At 39.0% G+C, this 21,388-nt stretch overlaps 1 protein-coding gene across 5 annotated transcripts in view; it reads right to left on the bottom strand.

Moving 5' to 3' along the window:
- The window catches only part of TP63 (tumor protein p63), a 222,124-nt gene that overhangs the window by 142,362 nt on the left and 58,374 nt on the right, over positions 1 to 21,388 (bottom strand). The window contains exon 1 of one of the 5 annotated variants that reach the window (XM_087861514.1): positions 11,294 to 11,376. The exons of the other annotated variants lie outside the window; for them this stretch is intronic. The gene's annotated coding sequence lies outside the window, so the exon portion shown is untranslated. Of the gene's footprint in view, positions 1 to 11,293; positions 11,377 to 21,388 lie in introns of those variants that run through there. 5 annotated transcript variants of the gene reach the window in all.

The following is a 21,388-nucleotide window of genomic DNA, read 5'->3' as shown; positions in this document are numbered from 1 at the left end:
CATTTCATATCAATAAATCCAGAAGCTGTGTGGAAGAAAGGTTTAAGAGCATATCAGTTTATGCGCAAAGTGGTTACACCAGTCCAGGGAAGACAACAGGATGCTAGCAGAAGTAGGGATGGAGAAAATGGGGACAAATTCACTTATTAGCAAAAAGGTTAAATCAGACATTGTTTATGTTATGTTCATGTTTTCTCTCTAGTTTCTGTCTGACTCCTAAAAGACCTTGCCTGTATCTCTGATGTCACCACTAACCATCTGCAACACCGTGGATGAGCCTCCCGGCTCCATGAACTTCAGCTTCCTTGATTGTGACATGGGGATAGTCATTTCTGCTCTGTTGCCTCAGAGATGCCTATGCAATCTGGGATTTCATCCCCACAAAGCATTTCCTGGTCCTATAATCTTTCTTCTCCAAACTTTCCTGGCCTTTTGTTGCGTCTCTTTAATGCTAATCCATCCTATTTTACTTGTACAACAATCAATCGAGCATAGAGGATTTTAAGTAACTTGAAGGCAAAGCTCGTATCTCCTTGAATTTCTTACTTTTATATTTCCTTGAGGTTTTAGTGGAAGGAACATGGGTTTTGAAGTGAGACAGACTTGGGTTCAAATTTTAGCTCTACTACTGACATGCTGTAAAGTCATGGTCAAGTAACTTAACCTCTTTGTACCTTATTTTCTTCAACTATGCTTCCTTCATAGGGTGGTTGAAAGGCTTACTTGAAATAACGTGCTACACATTTTCCATACAGTGCCTGGTAATCAATACACTGGTTGGATTAGATCAAGTACATAATTTGTACCCAGGAAATACTTGCTGAGTTGAACTAATTAATTAATTAATTTGAAAAGCTTCTTAAACCTGTAAAAGTGTCACACAAAAGTTTAATTTTATTAAAATTAAAGTTTTAATAATTTAATTATATATATATGTTTTAATTATATTAAACCTGAATTATCCCTCATTTCTCTGCAGTTCAAATTGTTCTTTCTCTTTGTGTGTCCTTAGTCCCAAACAGTGCTCCTATTACCTCTCATGTTCTCCTAAATCACCTTTAGCTTGGGCTTGCTACATTGAATTGGACGACGGCCTCTCCCCTACCCCTACTTCCCACTCCAGGACCTCAAGCCTTAAGGCGATTTGATTACAAAAGTTGGGAGTGGGGTTTGGAATAGATCAGTGGTTTTCAAATTGGTTTCATGAAATTCTAGGGTTTCTGGTACCTCAGTGGGTTCACCAGATGTAAAGAAATGTCCCTACTGGTAGGACTCTAGACACTCCTTACCACCAGCAAGTTTGACTTTTGCCTATCTTGAGTATATTAGTGTTCCGAGCAAGATTTCACTTGAAGAACAGGTTCTCTTAACAATGTAAAAATCAGTGGTCATAGTGAGAGGATCTTCAGGGTCTCTCCTGTGCAGACTGAGAATTGATTCTTGGTCTCTGAATAAAAATGGAAAACATTATTGAGAGAAAGGAAGGAAGGAGATAAGCTAGTGCCACAGGGCAGGAAGAGTCAGGAAAATCCTACCTATCTTCACCGGCTTTGCCTTTGGGTGAATCTCAGTATCAGTTTACTTATGGAACAATCACTCTGTTCAAATGGTTTTGTCAAATCAGTCACACCCAAAGATAGGAAGTCTCAAGTCACTTTTTTTTCTTTTCAACTTTTTCATGGATGAACTATCCTACACTCTTTGCATTAACTCAGCCAAAAAAAAAAAAAGAACCCTACTCTGTAGAAGTGACCTGAAAACCCCAAAAGGTATCTGCTAATAGTTTGCATTCCCTCCTGCTCTTCCTGTTCTGCCCCAGAAGTCACCACTCAAATCTCCTGCATTAAGTTTCTTTCAGCACTCCAGATCTAATATTTCAGAGTTCAAAACAACCTTAATATTATAGATAGATTTTAGAATTAATAGACCTCTCTGAGACCATCTAGCCTACTTTTTCTTCTTTAATAGATGGAAAGCTAAAATCTATAAAGAACCAGTTCACCCCAGCTATATTATATGCAACATAGGTCTTCAGCCACGGTCCAGGAAGAATAAATTGATGCATCAGACACTAACTTCCATCATGAATTACCCAACACTTGGCCTCTTGTAACAGTTCCCATACTTAACATTTTCTGGATATTTAAAGCCTCCTTACTCCCTTTTAGAACATCCAAACTTAATACTATGAGAGAAGTACATTTGATTAAACATCCTCTAACTCACTTAACAAAATAAAACAGCATTTAGTAGTGATGCAGACCAGAAACTCACTGGCTGCTCCTAGACTTCCTGACTCAAAGGCTCCTTTGACAGGATGTCATTCCTCTTGGTAGAGAGAGAATGTGGCATGGGGAACTCTGGGAAAGCAGACATGAGGTGCCCCCTCAGTAACTGTACCCACACTTGGAAAGAGGGGGTCACATATGAATCTAAACCTTTGAGGCCCACATAGAATGTCCAAGTCGGTTGTGCCCTTAAAGATGGTCTAGTCTTGCTACCTTATTTCACAAGGAAGCTAAGGCTGAGACCTGAACAATTTAGCCTATATCCATCGCCATGCCAGACTACTGGTTAATGAAGGCACACTGCTCAATATTCTGATCACTTCCTATTATTTTACTATTATCTGTGTTCTCGAAAGCCGTTTAAAAAAATAGTGTAGTGAAATTGTTCAGATTTTAAAAAATCCTCTGTGAATTTATTGCTATACTCATCTAATAATGTGTTTTAGTCAAAGGCTTATGTGCAAAGGACTCAACAATACATATATTGAGTATCATGTGAAAGGCTATGTGGGGGATTTAGCGATGAATGAGACATGTACCTTGTTCCTTTGAAAGTCTTTCATAGTTCAGTGCCAGAAATAGAACACCTTCAAAGTTTGTCTAATTTTTACCTTTTGTCATAACCTTTTGTGTTCCTAATTTCCCACTGGACTGTGACCTTCTGAAGGACAGAAAAGCCAGCATGGGCCATTCATTTTGGTTTGTGCTCTATTTGCCTGGTGATTGGCAGGAAAGGATTGCCATTGATTATGACAGGATTTCACTTCACTGGGCCTGCTTTTCCAGTTTTCCACATGACAATTTTAAGCTCAGAGAGGAAAAGGAAATTGTTCAAGGTCACTCAGCTAGTAAATGATAGAATGGGGCTTGCTATTTATTTATTTATTTATCTATTTATTTATTTATTTATGTTAGAGCTGGGCTTTAAATTTAAGATTGAATGACTTCAAAGCTCATGCTTTATTAAATTATATATGTTATATATATTATATATATATTTTTCTAATTTTCTAATTTTCATTCATCTTAAAAGTTGAGCAATATGAGGTGTTTTTCATAGTTAGAAGAATATTTTTTCCGTAAAAGAACAAAATTTCCTACTAATTCTGTCTCTTCATAAGAGTTACCCTTTTCCTTCAAATGAGCAGGAAATAGTGTCGAAAAAACAAGTATTGATCAGTGAATGATATTGACAGATTATCTGTTCTTTCTGCAAATTCTCAATATTGATAGGAGTTGACTCTCAAATGTAGGGTAAGAAAAAAGACAGCTGAGGTCCCTATTGTTTTCCAAGGGGACTTGAACACTCAAATACTATGGGAGTGTTCCCAGTTCTCAGATAGAAGTGGTTTAAAACTCTGAACCTGACTTGTTCTTCTGTATATCCATCTATCCATCCATCTAATCTATCAATCCATCAAATTATTTCCTAAGCCTTTATTACCAACCTCTCTGGATCTTCCCCAGAACAAGTCTTCCAGTTAGCCTCAGGAGCATTCCAAATCACATAATTCTATTTTTATTTTTAGTTTGGAAACACTCTTATATTTTCGGTTTACTCTGCTATTATGATAACCATTATGATTATTAATTGTCACACTTTGTTATAGGGATGCCAAAGAGCACTTTGATGCCCCTTAATAAATTGCCCCATCACTGCATGCAACAATGCTGAGAGCCCTGGAGGAGTAAATTTATTCATATGCCTGAGATATGTCCCCTTCCAGAAAGCTACTTATATAATCTAACTCAAGTCCATCAACATCTTTTCTTCATTAAATGGAATTTTTTCCTTTTCAACTTCATGTTGAAAAATGACCAGTCTGTTCCTTATCTCTGCATTCACCCCATCACCAAACTCATATGCCAGCTTCACTCCTGGCAAAGAAAACTTAGATGGATAAAATGCATTTAGATATATCTTATGCCTTGAAATATTGATTTGCCACAATTTGAACAACGAGGTGTCATAACCAAGAAATTTCATTTTATATTTTATTACTGAACTAATTAATTAAATTCTTAAGAAAGTCTCCTTTGTATCTTTCAATATCTGTTTATCCTCCATTCTGCCATAATTAGGTCACTTTCCTTTCATATTCAGAAGACTTTTCTCTTCCCACTACCAACTGTCTGAAGAGCTGATTGCCCACAGCTTGCTTCTGCCATAATCCTTTATTGTGTATACCAAACTCCCAATTCTCCTATCAAAGTCTATATATCTAGTGTCAACTCACCAGTTACTAACTCTGAGGGAGTGATCTTTTTTTCTCTCAAGTACCAAATCCTCTAAGCCCCCTATTTTGTGTCCCATTCTCTATCCTAACCAATTGTTGCTTTAAAAGTAATGATTTCTCTGACTGTAGCCCCCATCTCTTACAGCCCCAGCCCACTGAACCTTCCTCCTGCCCTCACTGCATTTGTCAGCAGTCTCTCCCAACTGATGTGTAATCATCAGTCTTCACTAAACAGCATTTTTATCCGGCTACTTCTTCCATGATTTAGAATTTACAATCACTCATCTTTGTGCCCTGGACAAAATCTAATCAGATCTCACCCCTCATCCTTTTCATTTCTTTGAGCAGATGCTCTTTTCCAAATTATTCAGCCAGCTATATCTTACAGGATGTTTCTTTTCAGCCATGAGTCTTTTCGAATTATGACCTCTTCTACTCCATTATCTTCCCCCAGGTCATAATCTTTCCTTTTGCTACCATCCAGTACAAAGCTCAACTCCCCTAGAAAGGGTACGCTAAATGTTTGCATCCCCTCCAAAATTCATAGGTGAAAATTTAATCCCCAATGTGATAGTATTTAGAGGTGGGGCCTTTGGAGATGATTAGGTCATGATGGTAGAGCCCCCAGGAATAGGATTCATGCCCTTATTAAAGGGGCCTCAGAGAGCTCTCTCCCCCCTTTCACCATGTGAGGTTACAGAGAGTGAAGACTGCTATCTAGGAACCAGGAAACAGAACCTCACAAGAACCAAATCTGCCAGAACCTTGATCTTGGACTTCCCAGCCTTCAGAATCATGAAAAATAAATTTCTGTTGTTTATAAGCCACCAGTCTATGGTATTTCATTATAGCAGCCTGAATGGACTAAGATACTAGACTATTTTTTGTTTATTGTTTGAGTTTACTTCCTCAATTTGGCATGTTTTAAGCATTCTTGTTCTTTGTTAATCCTATTATAATCTACACATGTTGAAATGATGTTTCCATTTTGTCTACACAGGTCCTCTAACAAATGAGGAACTGGGAGTCAAAGCCCACGTTACTATTTTCCTGGTTCTTTACAGCACAGAGTTTTATGAAAAAAACCCAAAAAACAAAAAACAACCACACACCCCCCCAAACGTGAAAATGGATTTATTTCTCATCCTCTATACTTTCTTTCTACAAATGAGGACTCCCAGGGATTTTATTCACAGTCCCACAGGAAGCCCACAGAGGTCTAGTCCTAAACCCAGGGCATCCTGGGTCCCTCTGCAATGCTCTCAAGAAAGTGGATAATTAAAACTTTTTGTGGGGCACTTGGGTGCCTCTGTCAGTTAAGTGTCCCACTCTTGAATTCGGCTCAGGACATGATCTCAGGGTCGTGAGATCAAACCCACACACAGAGACTACTTGGGATTCTCTCTCTCCCTCTCTCTCTGCCCCTCCCCCTGCTCTCTCTAAATAAATAAATAAACAAAATCTTAAAAAAAAAAAAAACAACCAAAAAAACCCTTTCTGTAAACTGAGCAGTCTCTCTAAATCCATGAACATAAAAAAAAAAAAAAGTTATCATCCAACATCACTCTCCTATAATCAATTGATCAGTTAATAGTCTGATCCATTTCAATTTAGAATTTGGCATCTGGTAGAAGATAATGATAGGGGAGACTTGAGTCCATCTTGCTTGAATGCCATTTTTTAACATTACAGCATGCAAATACAGACACATGCAAGCTTACACAGAGGGAACTTATCTATAACCTGCTCCTGAATTAGAATTTAGGAGATATTTGAATAGCTGTAATCACCATGACATCAGGGTTTGGATATGATAGGGTTTTGCACCAATTGTGAAGACCTGATAGGAAGTTCCTGTAGCAACCATGACTCAGATATGTGAGCATAGAGTTTTGGAAGGACTATGGGGAAATACAAATCTACAGATGTGTTTTCTTAGGCTTGAGGAATGTGCTAAACTGAATTTAGACAAAAAATAAACTTAAGAAAATGGGGGAAAATAAAAGTAGCGCTTTTTGGAGACAAATAGGAGACCAGAAGATCTCAGGGTTGGAGGACCTTATGGTCACCTAATCCACCTGGAGAATAGAGACCGTGGATAAAGACAGAGATCTCTCTATCAGTGAGAATGATCTTGCAATGTCAGTTGAGGAGGATGTCACCACCACATAGGGTTCTTCATTCTTTGTCAGACAACTCAAATTTGAGTTGTTTTTGAAATTGAAGAAAGTTTCACTGCCCTGAAACCTCCAGAAATTCATCTGATTCATTCAGAAAATACTCTACTTATTGTGGCCTTCAATCTTTTCTCATAGACCTATTTTGGGAATCTGGTCATAGCAACAACCTCACACAATAAATCCAAAGAAGAGGACAAAAGAAAAAATGCACATGCCGACATATACATAAATGATTGTATTTGATTTTCAAAGATTTTATAAATCTCTTCCACATTTCCAACCCAAGTCCCATAGCTGGAAGGCAACTTAAGGATCTGCAGTGTAATCCTTCATCTAGACCAGTTGTGGACACATTACCACCCATGGATCAAATCTGGCCCACTGCCTATTTTTGGGGGAAAAAAATTGGACACAGCCAAATTTATTTGTTTATGTATTATATATGGCTGCTTTTGAACAACAGCATAACTGAAAGAACTACAATACCAACCATGTGGCCCACAAAGCCTAATATAGTTATTGTCTGGCCCTACACAAAAAAGTTTGCCAAGCTCTAATCTATATGAAAGATCTGAGATTTTAAGACAAATTATAGTTTAAATTGATTAATATTCTGTGAAGTTGGAGAAATTTTCTTGTGTCCAATTATATTGGGGAGTATAAAATAGGAGGGGAATTACAATTTGCTCAGCGTAGAACTCACTGAATGACAAGCAACTTGAAATCAGAAGTGGACCTAAAAATAAGAAATGATCTTGGATCAATGAAAAAAACAAACAAAAAAAAAAACCATAAGCCCAAAGGATATGCTTCTCACCCTGAATGCTTACAGACTACTACCTGATCATTTATTATATTCGAACACTAGAAGATGATAAATTATCATCAGATCCAGTCAAAGCTTCTCTTTCCTTGCTTCAGTGCATATTTTGTATTGTAATTATTTATGTATTTGCCTAATCATCTCCCTTAATATGTAAGTATTTTAAATGTGGATGGTGACCCAATTCATAGAACATATCTCACACACATAGTGGTCAATATTTTATTGCTACATAAATATTGATTTCGCATTCGTTATAGTTCAGTATGAAATGACTTCCACATACATCTCATTTGATAGTCATATTCTGAACTGTGTATCATCTGAACCATACGAAATCACTATTCTGGAGGTCAAAAATGGTGAGATATAGCAGATGCATATGGCTCAAATTCATAGAATGGATATTATTGTCAATATTCTGCAGCTGAATAGCTGATTAAAAGACTTGTTAAGGTCATATATTCCAAGAATCAGTGGCACATCCAGCTCTTGTGCCTCATTCTTAGGAGTGATTAGATGAACCACCCACAAAGAAAGTAACAGTGAGTTGACATTTATATTGAATAGTAAGAGATTTTCTGTTTTTTTTAAATATAAATTTGCCTAATCTGTACATTTTATTCTAAATATCATCTACAATTTATAGCAAAATAATTTTACATGTTTATTGGCTATATATGTGAAGGGTTGAAGAATTAGTAGTAAAATTAAAAAAAAACCAAGTATGACAGGAAGCAGAGAACTCAAGAACAAATTCTTTGGAGCACCCCACCCCCACCAACTTGCTAAATTAGCTTACTGGCTTCCTTCAAAGTAAGGGCACCATATATTTTCACCTGCCCTGGCTCCATTTGTTCCAAGTCTTGGTACTGAGAAGCTTAACTTAGAATTTTTAAGATGTATTTTATTTTATCATAACAAGTGATAAGATTTGGGTGGGATAAAAAATAGAAGTTTTTAAACATTAAAAATCAATTATCTTGCTATTCCTGATCCTCATAAGTCCCTTCATTTTCTCTGTTATCTTCATTCTACTCCTTTGGACCTTGCTTTACCCATTTTACAAAAGGGTTTTACAGGGTCTATCTTGTGTATAAAGTTCACATTAAGGTTTATTTAATCCCTTCACATTCAATGTAAAAATTGTTTATGCCATGCCTATTTCAATAATTTGTCCTGGTAAATTTTATTCTAAGTAAATTAAATATACAAATTGGCTAAAGGGAGGGAATAAATTTTATATAATAAGAAACCTTGAATTTTAGAGATTTTTTTTTTCTGAATGGGATATGATACATATTAAAGGCTAGTACCTAGCAGTAATGTCTGATATTTAATTAATAGATCATAAGGATTTATGTCTTAAGCAACACATTTATGAACACTGTTGTGAGAAGAACCAGGAGAAAAAGAGAGAGAGACCCTCCCACCTCTGGTTCATCTTCTATCGACTTCTATATATATATTTTCAGATCACTTATCTAAAATTGTATTATATATTTACTTGTACATTGTCAGTTTCCCCCCACAAGAATGTAAACTCAATGGGAGCAGATTGCCTTGTTCACTGCTGCATCCCCAAGGTCTTGAACAGTCCCTGGAAGTGCTCCCTAATGCTTGTTAAGACAGAATGAGAGCATAGCGTTTTCCTGGATTGGAATACTATCTCTATTTAACTGTTTCCTTCTTCAACTACCCCCCACCCAAAGTTCCTAACACTGCAATGTTAGTCATTGCCTCAGTTCCACTTTAAAGATGTGAGGAAATTATGTTATGAATAGCTAAGAAAATTCCACATTATAGCCTCCCAAAGACAAAAACTTACATATATGTAAGATATGCAAAGATACATTCATATCCCAATAAATAAAGAATTCCTGGCATAATAATGGGACATTCATAAATATTTGTTGAATGAATGAATGAATGGCCTTTGTTCACACAGACTAGCAGAGTTAGTATACAAATGGAGATCAAATTGTTTCCCAAGCCTTTATTCTTTCTGAAAGTTCACAATGATTTCTGTGGGGGAGTGGGTTTTTGCAACAGTGAAAGAGAAAAATTAAAAAAAAAAAAAACAAGCCCAAGAATAAAGAAACAGGTATACCTCAGAAGCTCCTGAGGACTTCGATGTGATGGTAACCCAGTAAAAAGTTCCCAATGGTGATCCTGAGTGAGTTCACACGGCACATACTCTTCTTTGTTTAAAAAGAGAAGTATGCCTTATTCTCAGAAATATATACCTTCCAACATTTTTTAAAAATGCTATTTAAAGAGTATATTTTATCTAGAAAATGGAACTGCCCAGAATGACATATTTCTTAAGGGCTTCTGGTAGATACATTTTGTTTTTACTAAGACAATATGGCTCTTTGTTCTTTCTGATCACGTCTTGTCTTATAGTACAGTTTCTTATTTATAGTTTCTAATGGAACAGTTGGCTCTTGGAGACAAAGTTCACATTACCATTTATTTATTTCAGTAGTCTGACACAGTAGCAGGCACCAAGTGGGTGTCAAGTAAATGCTTGTAGAAAGAAATATTTGGAAAGTAGAGTATACAACAAAGCCAATATCTAGAGCAGAAATAACAGTGAATATTCGGTTGCTTCTATGGGCAAGGATCTCTGCAATATGCCTGACATGCATTAATTTTCACATCTTATGATGTAAATACCACTATTATCCCATTTTACAGATAAGAAAACTAAACACATGGTATGTGGGAGGATGGTGGGTCTGGAGTATAAAGGATTTGGTTTCAGAGTCTCTAGTCTGTTAACTGCAGAGTCGATAACTATGGACAAGTTATTCTGCCTTTCTAAGCCTCAATTTCCATATCTGTAACAGGGAAAAGTGGACGGAACCTACCTCAAGCAAGAGGGGAGGCGTTGGGATCTTACCGTGGAAGGCTGTCCCACTTCCTCAGCAAAGGGCAGTCGGTGTCACACTTTAAAGTTCAGCAGAACTACCTGACCCACATTTGGAAAACACAAATTCCGGGGCCCTGCCTCCCAAAGATTCTGTTTCAGATGATCTGGATTGAGGCTCAAGAATCTGCACGTTAAAGAAACTGCATGTGCAAAGATAGGGCTTGGGGGTTCACCTACATTCTAATCCCTTTGAAGTTTTTATCAAAAATGGAGCACCTTGATAAATCTAAATTTTCTCCAAATATCCTCGCACAGGCAAGGTATTATCACAGTTTCGTTCACTGAAATGTGTTTTTATCAGCTAAATAAAACAGTATGGTGTAATAATTACGGTTAAATTTTTAACACATCCTACATGCTAGACATTATTCTAAATGCTTTTTGGATATTAACGCACTTCATCTATCCAACAATCCATGATGAAGTTTGACTGTTAATCCTCATTGCATAGATCAGGCAACCGAGAACATAAGTAACTCCCCGAAGGACACACTCAGTATGTGAGGGCAGCAAACTCCGCAGGCTGGCTCCAGAGCCTGTGCTCCTACCTCTCACACTGTGCTGACTGTCCCAGGGACAGGCGGAGGTCAGAACCCTGGCTTCCAGGTGATCTTACTCAAGTCCCTGCTCTTCTGTGGGATTCAAGTTCCTCCTCGAGGAAGTGAGGGGGCTGCCCCTAGTGATCTCGCAGGCCCTCTGGTCCAAAGATCCTATCATTCATTTTACAGGAGATTTTTAACCTTGTTATCTGAAGGTCGAAGGCTCTAGAATTACCGACAGTAAGACACATTCCCTCCTGTAGAACTGGCCCATTATTATTTTTTCTTTACCTGCCAATTCAGAAAACTCCTCGGAGTCACTTATCCTTTGTCCTTTCTTCTTGGTGAGGAAACCAAAGGCACTTCAGTCTAGAGCCCGTAGTGAGATCTGTCTCCACAGACTTCCTTCTAGAGTCTGGCTGTCTTTGTTTAATCAGGCTTCCAAAGTGTTTCCGCCTGAGCCTGTTTGAACCTCATTACTCTCCCAAAGAGGCCCACCAGCTTCTTGTCCCAGGTTTCCTATTCTCTTGAGCAGCAGCTCTCTTTAGAGCTAGCTCGTCCTCAGTCACATGTGTACAGACTGTCTTCCTCAGGCCTGTACTTCTGTGCTCCCATCCCCGTCCCCGCTTCAGCTCTCGGGTTTCTTCTAGCCTCCTAGTTCTCAAATCTGGCTACACATTAGAATACCTGGGGGGCTAAAATACAGATGCCTGGGTGCTACCTCAAACCAATTACCTCAGAATTTTGAAGAATGGAATCTGGGAAGGAGTATTATGGATTTAGAAGTCCCACAGGAGATTCTAATGTCTGGCATCTTTAAGCAACATTGGTGTCTAGTGCTGGTGATGCTCTCGTGGGGGGATAAGCAAATCGGAATCACCTGAGCAGCTGACTCCTCTTTATCTCCAGGGAGGGAAGTCTGGGCATGTGAGGCAAACAAGGAGTCACCTTCCAGGTGGTGTGGAGAAGCCCTTGATGAAACAACGTTCTAGCTGAACCTCTAAAAGCAAGATGGATCACTACACCTTCCTCTCACCTTAGAGGACTATCCTGTGGCTTCTCTCTGCGTCCTGTACCAAATTAGTATTTCTAATCATGAAGAGTAATGCAGAGGAAAAAGCCCTTGACGGTGAGATCCATATTTTTTTTTTCTCTGTCTGGACTAACTGGCTAGGGAGCTTGTGGGGATTCCCGTTTCCTGTCAAAGCTTCTTTTTCCCCAATGTGTACAAGAAGGTAATTGGATTCCTAGATAATCACTAAACTTCCTTCCTATTTTATTACTCTACCATTTTAAGGCCCCAAACCTATTGCTTCTCAACTGTTACACAATCAGCCCCAGTTCTTTCTACATTCAGCTGGCGCCAGACAACCCACCTAGGCAAACCTATTCCCAACCCCTGGCGAAGACGGCCCACTGCCAAGCCAAGACTAGGGCTGCAAAAGCTTTTTTAAGCTTTCTCGCCATACCAAGAATTACTGCTGCCCAAGCTTCAGTTCAGGCCTCTGGGTCTTCACAGAGGTCCTTCCTGTCAGTGTCCTCTGGCAGTCACCCCATCCGACAGCAGTCCCCCTCCACATTTCTGGGCTTCCCACCTCCTGTAGGAAGGCAGTCCAGCGAGCTGGACTACAGGGTGACTGCAGTGTGGCCCTGGATGCCTTCTGTTTATTCCCTTTGTCTTAATGGGAGGTGGCTGAGTCTGTGAGGAGGTGCTGGCTGACCAATGTGTGGCAGAGAAGCAGTAGCCAGAGTCTCTCCCTTTCCCTCCCTGCCAGCTTTCACTTGGGAGATGCACCGTCTAAATGTGTTGGAGAGGATGGCCTCCAAGGCCACTTATACCGATCTTCTGTCTAGATACTGTGTACAAGTGTGTGGGGTTCTTCCTTTTTTTTTTCCATAAGTAATTGGAACGTACCTAAACTAATAATAATAAAAGTACTAAAATTCATATTTGACAAGATGAAAAATTAAAATGAGGAATCATGGGTTTTGACCTGCCCTCCAGTGGCCTAGATCCTTTCCCTCTTTGCCCTAGCTCCTTGACTTTTGAATCTGGGAATGGAGAAAGGAGAAAAGGAAAGAAGAAAAAAAAAAATTAGCAAGGGTATTTTAGTTATCTGTAAAATAAAGGGCTTTGAGTCAGAGGTTGGTGGGAGGGATGAAATGTTTGCAGACTGAGTTTGCCGGGGAGGATGGGTTTGGGGCAGGGTTTGGTGGAAAAGAGATGAATAGAGTAACCTGTGAAAACTGGCAAGAAAAGCAAGGAAGAAAGGAACAGATGTGTTCCTTCTCAAGGTTATGAACTGGCTTTTCTTTAGCACCCTTCCAAAGACCAAAAAAAAAAAAAAAAAAAGAGAGAGAAATTTAAAAGAATGGAATCAAACAAATGTAAAAAATGAAACTTCTTTTGTGTTTGATTGCTCTGTGCTTCTTAAATGCCATATCACTTAGAGAGCCAACCCAGACTGGCCATCAGCTCAAAGGTATACGAAGCATGATGATATTAAAGGCATTTATCTGCATTCAGAAAAGAAGATTTCAAAATATGTCACAGGGAACAGGAGAGGCATAATTCCATAGAGAAAGACTCTCAAAGGAAACCTCGCTGAAGAAAAGTGCAAGACTCTCATGTGAAACAGAGGTCTACCAACTACCACCCACTAAACTACTGTTGTCTGCTTCCGGAAACTACTGTTGTCTGTTTCTGGAAAGTGCTTTGGAGCATAGCTTTGCACATTTGCTCAAGACAGGCTAGGGCAGCTCTCACATCACAGTGGCAGAGTCGAACAGTTGCAACAAAGACTGCGTGGCTTATCAAGTTAGAAATGCTTACTGTTTGACCTTTTATCAGACAAGTTTGCTGACCATGACCCCCAAAATAAAAGTTTAAATGCATAATCATGAATATTTCAAATTACAAGGGAGGCACAGGGTGTGTCCGCCCGTTGGTCAGGTGGAATGTTTATAAAAATGATTTGGGATATAAAAAGATTTCTTTTTGTTGTTGTTTTTATTTGTATTTGTTTTTATTTTAATTCAATCAGCCAACACATAGTACATCATTAGTTTCAGATGTAGTGTTCAACAATTCATCAGTTGTGTATAACTGCGATCATACATATAAATGCTTATCATATAAAAAGTGTCATCATATAAAAAGATTTCTAACAAGTTAGATGCCAAAAGAACACCTATGGAAGGGTGAAGTATGGGTGCAGTGTCAGGGAGACAAACGGGACGTGATGGCTACCGTGGGAACAAATTCAGAAGTCGCTTCAGGCTCAGAAGGAGCTGAGTTGTGCCATGTAATGCTACAGACTGCTTCTAAGCCAGATGTCCTATGAGCAAGGATAAAAGGAAGTTATGGTTACTAGGAGCAGCGTGGTTCTCTGGTCACCGCGACATCGTGGGAATCCTGGGATTTCCCTCCAGACTTTTGGTATCAGTGATGTTAAACTTCACTCCTAGTTGATGCTTGGGACACATCCTTGTGGCTGATTCTGTTACAGATAAGCACTTCCTGTTTTTCCAATAGGCAGCCCCTGTGCACAGAGCATCCCCTTGATGTTATTATCTGTCTTTATCATTTTTCTTTTTTTTTTTTTTAAGATTTTATTTATTTATTTGAGAGAGAGCTAGATCACGAACAGGGGGAAAGGATAGAGGGAGAAGCAGGCTCCCTGCTGAGCAGGGAGCCTTATGTGGGACTTGATCGCAGGACCCGGAGATCATGACCTGAGTGAAGGCAGAGGCTTACCTGACTGAGCCACCCAGGTGTCCTGTCTTTACCAATTTTTAATTTTAGCTTCTTGGAGCCTGAGGGAAATAGCAGATCACAGAGAAAGCTGTCTCCTTTCCCCACATAAATGCATTTCTCAATTCTATCCCTTGTATATATGCTCCTCATTACTACAAATTCTGCCTTCCCTTTCTAAGCTCAGTGTGAGGACAGACTTTAGGAGGGTGGATCCAATTTCAGGCTAAAAGGAAAGAGGAAATGAAGAAACCTTCTCTAAAGGACAGGGCTTATCCAGTGCAGAACAGATCTCCTCAGGCCTAATTCCCAGATTTTACAGAAGCAATAAACAATTTAGGGATCAGACAAGCATGATGACTTTTGATTAATGAGACTGATCTCATTTACATAGGATATTTAGAGCTCCGATTTCAGATATTCTATGTGACCTGCAAGCTTGTGAGGTCACATTATTACTACATTGAGCATAGAAAAAATTCAAATTTAGCCTATTGGTGTGAAAAAAATGCTATAGGTGCAGCTGTTTAAAACAGTATAACTTCTCACTCGCCATTCTACCCACCTTCTCTTAAGGATAGTCAGCTGCTATCTGGAGCCATGTTTCCTACATCTTAGTTATCAAAACAACGTCATGCATTTCTTTATTTTCCAAAGTTATTAAGTTTGGTGCAAGTATGGTGTGACACCCTCTCTCAAGTGAATAAGTGACTTGATCCATGGAAAGATGATATTTAGTATATTATCTATTATAAGATGGTCTGTGATTGGTCCAGATGAGAGCGTGTGTTCATGGGTCTGGAAGGTTATTAAATGGTAGTAGCAACAACTACTTAGTCTTAGGGACGCCAAAACATGGAGCAGTTTAAGGGCAGAACACACTGTGTGTGTGTGTGTGTGTGTGTGTGTGCATGTGTGTGTCTATCCATATGTATTTACCGTGTACATTTATGTTTTAGCAAGTTATTGCAACAAATGGTTATGAATTAGGTGTAAAGATTCTTGGAGATTCTGATAACTCACTCTTAAATGAGGCAAGGTCTATGATAGGTAGTGGACTGCAGAGAAATTTCAGAATAGATTAGTGCCACAACGGGAAAGGAATGTAAGATAACTTTTTTTCTTTTTTTAATAGTTCATTTAATTATTTGAGAGGGAGAGAGCAAGGAGAGGGCAGAGGGAGAGGGAGAGACAGGGAGAGAATCCCAATCAGACTCCTCACTGAGCACAGGGCCTCTAATGGGGCTCAACCCCACAACCTGAGATTGTGACCTGAGCCAAAACCAAGAGTCAGCTGTTTAACTGAGGTGCCCCAATAAGATAACTTTTTATTTTGGGTAATTTTCAAAGGTTTGGCTATAAAATTCAAGCTACCATAAACTCCTTCAGACCTGTCATGGTAAAAGCTATAGATTTCTTGCTTCTCCAGTGTGCTGAGTGAGGCAAAAGCTGAAAAGTTCTTTTTCTAATGAAACCAATCCACTGCTCGTACAGAATTAGGGGGGAAAACGTGTGATAAATTCCATCTCTTTAATAGAGAAGTGATCATGGTGTAACTGTTCCATGATATTTTGGGGCTCAAAGTAAGTGAAGGGTGACATAAAAATACGTCATCTATCGTATTTGTCTCCACAATGCATTTAAAGTCCAATGACTGAGAATCTAAGAAAATCCTATGATGTAAATTCATTACAATAAAATTGTCTTGAACAAATATGCTATTCCTTGGGGCCTGACCTCACTCAAGAAAAGAGAGAATGAAAATATATTTTATGACAGGGAGCATTACACAAGAAAGGGAAGTATCTAATATAATTAAAGATAAAAATTCTAAAGGTCCATGATGGGAGCATTGGGAACCAATTGGGAACGTGAACTTCGGAATCCTGATTTTGCCACACTACAGATGTTTGACCTTGAGCAAGTTATATATAAACTTCCTAAATCTCAGTTTCTCATTTGGAGAACAGAGATACAAATACCTAACGCTGTATATTGCAGTAAGAGTGAAGTGTCTGGTCCAGATCCTGGCAGGTACTCAATAAAAGGTAGGTAAAGATTATCACTGTTCTAAACTGGGGTCTGAAATTCCCATTCCCTGGGAACGATGAGTCACAGCAGTTGTAATGAGGAACATGTTTCAGTTCCACGGACACTCACAGTTATTTCTCAATTTTATGGTCTCTTTTTTTAAAAACAAAAGAAAAGCAACCCAAACCACTGCACAGAAATGTATATAGTGATAAATCAATTTCACACGAAGATCCGTTGCAGTGTATGTACAGAACCCAAATTCTTCACATGGCTAGCTACTTTGCTTGTTAGTGTCATATTTATATACCATAATGGCTGGACCCAAAACACCACAAGGATGGTCTCAGACTCAGTACTCGTGACCCTATTAAAGGTCCAGAGTCATTGGCCATCAGTGTCAGTATGTAATTGCAATAATCCTTGGCTGTCAGATACATACATACTAGGTTTTCGTGCTGATCGAGGCACATTCCCTAAAACAAAAGCAGTGCATTCATAGAGAGACCAAATGTATCCTCCCTGAGAACTTCATCTTCTCGTTGACCAGAAAAGATCCTACGTGATCCTTGTTTTAGAGTAAAAGCTAACTACAATGGAGAATAAATGCCATAATCTCAAAACCAACACCACAGTCAAACTTGACTTCTCACTCACACAAAGTCTTAGGAGGACATTTGCTTCCAGGCAGCTCTCCTGCTCAGCTTTCCTGTAATCAGTGACTCAGAGACCCACAATCCTTCTATCCAGGCCAGGCTATCCTCTAGGGCCTCAAAAACTTCTTCTGGGTCCTTTCTATCCAGCCTATAGGTAAAAAGAGGAGGGAAGGGGAGAAAAAGGGAGGAGAGCGGAGGAGAAAAGAGAGGAAGCGAGAAGGCGTGGGAAGAATCTTATGGTAATCTTAGTAAATCTGGGAGTAGCAAGCAGCACTCCTGCCCATATTGCATTGGTTAGAACCACGTCACATAGCCCCATCTCACTTTAGGGGAACAGGGAAAATAAAGTCAACTGTGGAAAATAAAACAGTTTGGTAAATACACACCAACAAATCTTTCTTTTTTTCTTTTTTCTTTTTTTTGACTTCGGTTTTGGTTTTCAGCTCACACTTTTTAAAAAAGATGACTTTGATATCTGTACGTGTGTGTGTGTGTGTGTGTGTGTGTGTGTGTATAAAGTTGACTCAGTTCTGAGACACATGCTGAGTGATATCTTTACCTCTATTTATCCCTTTTTTCATACTCCCTCTTAAGAACCTAGAGGCTCATTTTTGAGAGAACTTTGGAAAGCTGTAAAGATGATTTCTAACCAAGGGAAATCTATCAAAGACTGTGATGTACACCAATGAGAAAGAACATCTTGAAAGAGATCTTGAAGGCACAAGAGGAGTCACTCAAACAGCACCATAAGTTGACATAAAGGAAACTTCTCAAGATTCCCGAACACCTGACTTACAAGCATACACCTTAACAAAACTCTGCCAAAGCAAGATTTCTTTCTTGTTTGTTTTTCTGTACTTGTCCTTTGTTTTTGTTTTTTAAGATTTGATTAATTTATTTGAGAGAGAGAAAGAGGGAGAGGGAGCAGGAGGGTGTGGGGAAGGGGAAGGTGTGGGGTGGGGAAGAGGAAGAAGCAGACTCCTTGCTGAGCAGGGAGCCTGATGAGGGACTCAGTCCCAGGACCTTGAGATCATGACCTGAGCTGAAGGCAGACGTTTAATTTACTGTGCCACCCAGGTGCCCTGTACTTGTCCGTTGAATGTTGATATTTCTGCAATGAGCCTGCGCTATATGAAGGGATGGCTCCTGGGACCAAAGCTGAGACCTAAGCTCTTTGCAGATGTCTCGGTAGGCTTTCAGGACAAGCAGAGCCCCAAGGTTAGGAAAGAACACTGAGAACACGAGCACCTCTTAAAATGTTATGGCAAGGAAAAGATGAGCCCAGAGCTTGAAGAGAATACACTTAGAAATAGTTGCTTTTCCACATTCCAACTTGTGAGAACATTGTTACCATAGATCTCACACACACACACACACACACACACACACACACACACACACACACACGATTCCATGCACAGGGTGTCTTTAATTTACCGACAGGTAACAACAACAACATACCACAGAGTATCCATGAATATCTCATATAAACCAGAGAGCTGGAAACCAGCTTTACCCATATTACTTTTAGATTTCATATGTGTTAAGCAAAAATGGAAACTTTTAAAAGTATGCTTTGGAGAGAATGTAAGACAAAGCTTTAACCATGCTTTCCATGGTGGACAAAATCTTTTCACTTGATGAAATATTTCCCAAGTAGTGATTTGTACAATCTCTTAAAAAAATTAAAAACTGATTTGTACTTATTATATTATTATTGGCATGTTTATTAATATATGCAATTGTCAAGATTATGAGAGCATCAGCTGCGATTATAAAAAAGGATATAAAAATTTTCCAGGAAATAGATATCTAATATTAGAAATTTAATAACTGACTCAATTAACTCTGCATATGATATTGTAGTTTATATGTAATTTAATTATTCATCTATAGTATTTATAAGAGAAAGATTTGAAATATATTTTGTTATTTTATGGCAGCCTTCAATCTCTGCTCCTTTCAAATTTCAAAGAGGAAGTAAGTCAGGGAGATGGGAAGCTTGACTTTGCGAAGTTGCAACTGGATCAGTCCCCTGGGGGTGGTGGAGCACATTTGAGACTGCTTCCTAGTGGTTTGGGATAAGATAAATTTGTTTCAAATGAAGGAGACTCACCTCGGGAAAATCAGCTATTTGTCCAAGAACTCAAAGACCAAAGAGAAAATATCAAAGGCTAGCTTTCAGTCCCGCTCAAACCAGATGCTCATGTGTAGATCGTTTACTCAAACACTGATAACCAGGCTCTTCCCCACTTGTTAAAACAAGTTAGTAGTTTGTCCATTCATTCAGCAAACATTTACTGAGTACCTATTACCTGCCAGGCAGCGTGTTAAGTGCCAGAAATACAGAGAATAAATCAAATGCTCTAAGAGCCCAAGGGGTGGGGGTGGAGATGGAGGGGCCGTCAACCCATATTAAGAAGCTAGGTTTGTGCATCTCAATACATATCTAATCTTTAAGCCAAATAATAAGGAATTTCAATCCTGACCTATCTTCCTGTGGTATGGTGGTCTGGGGGAATTCCACACAAACGTAGCTCTTTCTTGGAGCCATAAGACATGGCAATAATGGAGCCCTCCAGCACCCCTGATTTTTTTAAATCAACCTGATTATGGCAGATATCTTCAATGGCTCCCTATCAGGTTTGAAGTCCAAATTCAATGGCACAGCTCTGAAGATGCTTGATGACCTAATCTCATCTTATAATAAAATAAAATTCATAACCTAGTCTTAATTTCTGAATGAGTTCTTGCATTTTATGGCCTCTGTCTTGGCTTACTTTGCTTTCTTTCAATCATACTTGTTTACAAATCAGTGACCTAGCGAATCTTTACATCTCACCTCAAATACAATTCTTCAGAAGTGTTTCTTATTCCTTTCCAGTCAAAATAAATCTGTCTTCCATACTTCCATGGCAAACTGTTAGCTCTTAACGGTATTCTGCCTTGTGCAATAGTTGCTAACATGTCTGTCTCCATTCCTTATAATTGAGAACAAGGGCAATGCATTACTAATCTCAATATTCACCACTGTGCCTATTAGTAGTGTTGGTACAAGGTATGACTTCAATAAATGTCCATTAATTTGAATTACTCTCTATTTTCCTTGTCCAGCTTGGGTCCTAAAACTCTCCACAAGAAACCCAAGTTCTGCCTACCAGCTAGCTACTACTTTTTTCCAGGGGTCTTCAGACACTTTCCACTTTGATCCTTCATACTCTTGTTCTTTCTCTGTCCATCCACCAACTCCCAGGTCAACATCCTCCTATTACAGAAATTCCATCAACCCACCTCTTTCCCTCATATTCTTTATTCAAGCCCAGGGGTCACAAATTCAAATGCCCATAAGCACAAGTCATATAACATCAATGCAAGAATCCAATAAGAATTAGATGGACCCAACTGGAGACAATATGTCCACATAAAGGCAAGGAGGTTATTATTTTTCTAATTGCCAATTAATACCATGTATATTATAATACAGTCATAATGTCACCACCTTAACCCAAGGCAACACACCCTTCCTCACTAACTCTATTTTCTGTACATTTTTCTTTTTCCCTCCACCTGAAGTGCCTCTATTTTTCTCTGTCCTTCAAGACATGGAGCTGCTGCTACTTCCCCCTTTGAATCTTCTCCAATCCCTCCAGGTAGAATTTGCAATCATTTTTTTTTTTTACCCCGTTCACATGATACCTTTTTAACAGCTCTTGTCTACCATTTTTCAGAGCACGCCTCACACCAGTCCTATTAGCCTTTGTTAGCTCTTTCTCACGTTGCCATCCTCTACCTCTCTCAGCACAGTGCCAGACACACATAGATACTCTGTATATACTATTGAATTAAACCCGGATCCTTTTCATCCTTCTCCTGAGCAGTAGCAATTGGGTTCTCGGCTTTAAATTCTATAAGGCAGGTTTCTGAAAAGCGCTACACCCAAATTAT

This window comes from Ursus americanus, chromosome 4, assembly GCF_024610735.1.
Source record: "Ursus americanus isolate L20-20 chromosome 4, mUrsAme1.1.p, whole genome shotgun sequence".
In the NCBI taxonomy this organism is placed as follows: Eukaryota; Metazoa; Chordata; class Mammalia; order Carnivora; family Ursidae; genus Ursus; species Ursus americanus.
This window is presented reverse-complemented; position numbering and strand designations above follow the sequence as displayed.